Genomic DNA, 6,397 nt, shown 5'->3' on the forward strand with positions numbered 1-6,397 from the left:
CCTCGTACAACCACTCTGTGGAACCAGCTTTCGCCGGCGGTTTTTCCGAACCGATACGACTTGGGAACCTTCAAGAAAAGAGCGCACTTATTTCTTAAAGGCCGGCAACGCACCTGTAACCCCCCTGGTATTGCAGATGTCCATGGCGGTGGTAATAACTTTCCATCAGGTGAGCCTCCTGCTCGTTTGCCCCCTATAACATAAAAAAAAACTATTTTAACTATTTATATAATTTGTTGCGTATGAAAATGAAATTGCTCAAAAAGTTGGCCCTGTGCTGATACAATGAACACATATAATTTACAATATACATTTAACGTTATTTAGTTTAATAAATTTCTAATAAACTGAATATAAATCGTATTTGTTTTTATAATAATATTGGTATGTATTAAAATGAAAGCCTACTCTATATAAATGTAAGCTGATTTTTGTTCGAATTCTACTGAATATAAATAGTTAAATCTACTACTCTAATACAATTTGTAGTAAACCATGATCCCGACGCTAAGGTGGCATTATCGGATTGAAAAAAAATGTTACAAAACAGTTATGTAAGTTGGAAAATGTAACTTGGTGTTCGGAAGTAAAGTTGGTATTGGTTCGTGAATCCGAACGCGTGTGCGATGGCGAGTTTTACAATGTTCATGTGACGGCGGAACCTTTTTGTTGGGTCCTTTGTGCGGAGAATCCGCGATGCCCCTGGGGCCAGGAGCACGATTTCCATTACACGAGAGAGTTTTCGAAGAGACCTTTGCATTTCAAAAATTTTACGCCACGTTTGTATTTCCTTTAATAAGATGGTTAGGATCTTTATCATTTAATGACGGATCTTTACAAAACGGAATATTATAACGTATGAAATAATGTTCAATGAAAAATAATGCTAACTGTCATTTTTAAAGTTATTTAGTTATTATATTTATAAAAGTATGCTAGTACGAATACATGGAAATTATGTTTAAAAAAATGTAACGTAATATTTTTCCTAAAAATCTTTTCACGGGTTTAAATTCAATAATATGCATTTAGCTGAGATGGGGCATAAATGATGCAATAACGTCAAGTCACGTTTGGACAGTATTTTGAGTTGAAAGTTGTGCACCAGCTGCTACTAGCAGGGATGCGAACCACTTTTGAATGACTTAAATATTTTTTTATTACAGTCATCCTTATAATGTATGATAAAGGCAACTAATACCGAAAATTAAATAATGTTTTTTTTAGATATATCTTTATGATTTAAATTATAAATAAATTGTTTAACTTATGCCTCAATTATATTACTGTAATATTAATTTATTTATTTTGATTAAATAAATTAATGCGGCTATAAAAATATATAATTTTCGACAATTCCGTTGTGTATACCTTAAAGGAAAACTATAATGTCGTTTCTATCTATTTCAATTACGCTAAGGGATATTATAATTATGAGTTTCCGGTAATCGTAATTACAAAAGTTATCGTCGTAGTCACCCGAATAAATGGTATCATTTGTTGGAAATATTTGAATCGCAATGGTAATGTCAGGTGATTCCGTAGCTCAGGCCTGGCAACAATACAGTAAAAACGTTCGTCGTAATTATGATCATTTTGCTAGCCATTTCATTAACATGAGCCTGCATAAGCGTTTCACATTGTGTCCAATTAAATCAATAGCTTAATTGAAATGAAAAGGACGTTTTGATTTCTGTTTTTTTTTTTTTTGTTATTCTTATAAAGGCACGACGCACTATAATATTATGAATCATATTAATACAATTAGTAAAATTTAATAAATAGAAAAATATTGTCATAGATACATCATAATTTTATGTAAAAATATATGTTTACAATTCCTAAAGTAAAACAATTTCGCCAGAAATCGATGTAACCCTAAACCACAGATTACTTACTAAGAAAATTTAAACAAAAACATTCATACTATGAATGTTTTTGTTTAAATTAAATATTATATCACTATCTATGATATAATTAAAACAATACGCTGCATATAACAACATAACAGACACTAAATAAAAATAATAATTAAAATAGATTATCGCAGAATAAAAAAGAACTATAATAAACACACAAACTAAAATACAATAATAAGTTCAATAATAAGTTTGTACAACGCTAAATAAATTAGTATATGTATATTTGTATGTACATCTGAAATGAGAGAATATAATTTTATTGAAAAAGATTTTTTTATAATCACTTAAACGTTTAGAATTTAACGTTCTTAAAACAATTAAATAAGTAAAAGGATTGCTTGTCAGACGGGGTCGAGGTGTGGGCACCCACGTGTGGAACGAGGGTTGGAGTGAATTTTCTGCTCTGCCGCGCGGCGAGATGAAGAGACCTCTAGAAAACTAACCACTAAAAGCTGCAGATATAAAGTCCGAACAAAATGTTCATTCTTTGAGCTCAATTCTAAAATACGATGTAAGTATTCTTTTAGCAATGTTGTGAAAACCGTTTCCAGCTGTGAAATAATACCTACTGTAAAATCATTCAGAAACTAAGTATGATTTGATACTATATGTACAATATATATTTTTTTAATGATCCTAGGATCTTTTTTGGCATAACTAAACCCCGTTATGTATATAATCATGTCAATAGATGAATTGACGTCAGAAATATTCATACAGGTTTGATATAGCATCATTGATATAGCCAATCCGTGTTAAACAAGTATTTGCGTACAATTCAAATTCTATTCGCGTTCGGACGCAAAGCGTTTCACCTGCCATAGTTTATTACCTATTCAACGGACTCGCACAAATAAAATTGTATAATGCATAAGCGAATAGCGAGTGGCGAGTTTGATTTACGAGGGAGCGGGTGGCCGCCTGAGTCACGCGCTGAATAACAAACATAGGGCCATTCAAACTCCGTCCTACCGTAACAAACCTAAATACCCATTTAAGTTGCATTAGCGTATCATTTTCATGTCTATACAAGGCATTGAATTCAGTGGTAATTCAATATTTTTCATGTTAATAAAATACAGTCTCTAAATGGCCCATGGCCCACATGGAGCTGAATTTCGTGGAAATTGGGCACATTGGGTAGGTTCCTTCACGATGTTTATCTTCACCGCCGAGCACGAGATGAATAAGCATAAATTAAGCATATAAAAAATCTGTGGTACTTGCCTGAATTTGGACCCGCCATCAGTTAAGATATACACGTTTTAACCAGTGAACCATTTCGACACAGAATTTTTTAAAGTTATTTTTTTTATTGTCATATTTCATATATCTCTAACTTTTTTTAGGTGAAAAATATTAAGCGATATGTGTTCGTTGTTAACTTAAAGTTAATATTGGAATACAAATCAATATTTTATATAAATCATTTCAGAAATTCTGTGTATTATATATTTATTATTGATAACAAGGTAAATTTTAATTATATTTTATTAGACGACCTCCGTGGTCGAGTAGTGTGTACACCGGTTTTCATGGGTATGATACTCTGAGGTCTCGGGTTCGATTCCCGGCCGAGTAGATGTAGAGAAAGTTCATTAATTTTCTATGTTGTCTTGGGTCTGGGTGTTTGTGGTGCCGTCGTTACTTCTGATTTTCCATAACACAAGTGCTTTAGCTACTTACATTGGGATCAGAGTAATGTATGTGATGTTGTCCAATATTTATTGATTTATATTTATTTACTTTATTTATTGTTTCTGTATATAAATAAAGTGAGTTTTTTTATTTAAATGATAATGTTTAAATGAAGTTTACATTTGTAATAGAGAATAAATTTGGGATAGAACCGTGATCGACCATGACACATGAAAATACTCTCTATGGTCAAGCCTTTCTATTGACCTCTGGAATGCGGTTACACAATATCCCTTAAGGACTGTTTGACACGAATCTGCTTTTAAATATCCGTTATTCGATAAATGTTTCAGTTCTATAACAATGCTAATTAAATTGAATATACTTAATTAAATATCTATATAATGAGATAACCTTTTAAAACATATGATTTATTTTTTGATATGTAAATTTATTTTAATTTTTTTCTGAATGATTCTGCAACATTTTTCAGACTTCAAAATGTTACGTAGACGATAGAGAGGTAATCAGCTAATGGAACGTGTTAAGGTACTTTCATGAAGATCTTAATCAGGTCAAAATCTTCGATCAAGACGTACCTACCTGCGATTTCTAATCGTACATATTTTATTTGATGGAAAATCAAAGTACGCAATAATAGGTAAAATATGTGACGGATACGTTTTAAATAAAACTTAGGTTTTTATGTTTTATGTTTTAATTTTAAATAAACATTTAAACGTATAATGGCTCGTCGGCCATCACTCTATTTTATACACTAATACTTGGAACAAAATAGTGATATATATATATGAATAGATTAAAACAAGTAACAGCTTATTCATGTGCCACAGCTGGGGTAACTCTTCTTTTGAGTAGAAGGTTTAGACTTTGCATGAAAATTCAGTAATTCTAGCCTGGGCTTGAACCCGCAGACTTCGTTTAAGAATCACGTCGTCTATGTCCAGTGAAGATATACCAGTACTTACATCGCCACTGGTACATCTTGACCAAAACATCCTCTTAATTGTAATTAAGAGGAAAAAGAACTCTATCGTGACTGAAATTTCATAATAAGTGTGATATTATTACAATATCCATATACAAAGATTATTTCATGTATAAGCATTGTTCATTGGAGCAGATGTATAACGGCTTCGAGAAAAAAAAGGTAACATTGCTAACGATCCTCCAAGGAAGATACAAATACTGTAAGAAATATTTATGGAGGTTTTTCGCAATGGAATCCCCGAGGAAAGCGGCTGCGACCGAGTGCCCTCTGAAAATGGGAGAAAACACGATACAAATCCCTCGCCACGCATAATTCTTAATACTGGGATTATAGAACGGCTTTCTTAAGGCTTGGGTGCCAAAAGAAAGATAACAAGCAATTAGTATGTGCTAAAAAGTAGCTGGAAATTGGCGACCGTAAAATTGTTAGCAATTTTAAAGTTAAACATTATATTATTGAGATTTTCATTCGAAAATATACAACAAATTTTATTTTATTTTAACGGGTCCAGAAAATGGAAATAAAATAAAATCGAGATAATTAAAGAAAAAATAAAAATCAATCATCATATATAAAAGTTCAAATAATACAATCACATATGTTTCGTATTCATGTTAAAACATTGGTCACGTTGCTATCGTTTTGCGTGTCAAATTATATCGGTGATTTTTGTCAAAAATATTTATTAATCAGCATAATAGGACGATTCGTAAACTAATTATGTACGAGTAGCAATACAAAATAGTTCACATGCCAATAGGATTAATTTAACACACGAAATGATTTTATAGATTTGTACTAATTATGATTTCTGTTATTAAATTTAGCGTTTGCACTTATTTATATTTTTAGCAAATATTATATTTTCTTTGATTCGGGATTATTATTATTATATTTCACTCCGTATCACATATATAGCAGGAACAAATCCAAGGTAGAGTTTACACGACGATTAATACGTCTCATTTATTTAATAAAACATATTTCATGTAGTATTAATTTGTCCGATAATTGATATAAAGTCTCGGACTTTATATCAATCTCATTTCAACCCACTGGTGTCGAACGAGAACTCGATAACGTCCAATAATCGAACCCAAAGCCTCGCATGGTGGTTGGGAGCCAACCCATTCGCAAAACCATTTAGGGTTCAAAGGAGAGTTTGCATTAGCCAAATGGCTGGATTTATAACTTTGTCAAATATTTTTCCATGCAGAGCAAACAAAAGTAGCAAAAAAAAAGATTAGTGATCGCCCAGCCAAATTAAAGGTTCGACCGTAACTACTGGAACTAGTGTCGTCCACACTCCTAGCGCAAACTTTATACTTAACGATAGTGTTAATTAGGAGTAATGGTACATCCTTATTGCGAGGAAGTACCTTGCAAATAATTAGTGATTATTCTTAGCATATTTTATCGTTGTTTCGACTGTGAATTTTACTGATATAATATGGTATTAAATGATAAAAACTTTTTAACAAATAAACAGCTTGGGAATATTATTGTCAATTTTGGATTTAATATTGAATGAAATGAAATTTCACCGGAAAAATAATTATATTTTTCTAATAATCATAAAATAAATATCAATAATATTTATTAAGAATATGAAGAGTAATATTAATATTAGGACAATGTAATACAAAAAAAATAAATTCAGTTTCGATAAGTTGCGTACTTTTGTACGCGTTCACCTGGGCCTCGTAAATATCACACAGGACCATAAAATGCATTAGTAAAGTCTGCTTTGAATAATACGAACCCAGTGAGCTTTCAGGAGCGAAATAAAATTCTAAATAGGCGTAGAAGATCGTCGAACGTTTTA

This window comes from Vanessa atalanta, chromosome 4 (assembly GCF_905147765.1).
Source record: "Vanessa atalanta chromosome 4, ilVanAtal1.2, whole genome shotgun sequence".
NCBI lineage: Eukaryota > Metazoa > Arthropoda > Insecta > Lepidoptera > Nymphalidae > Vanessa > Vanessa atalanta.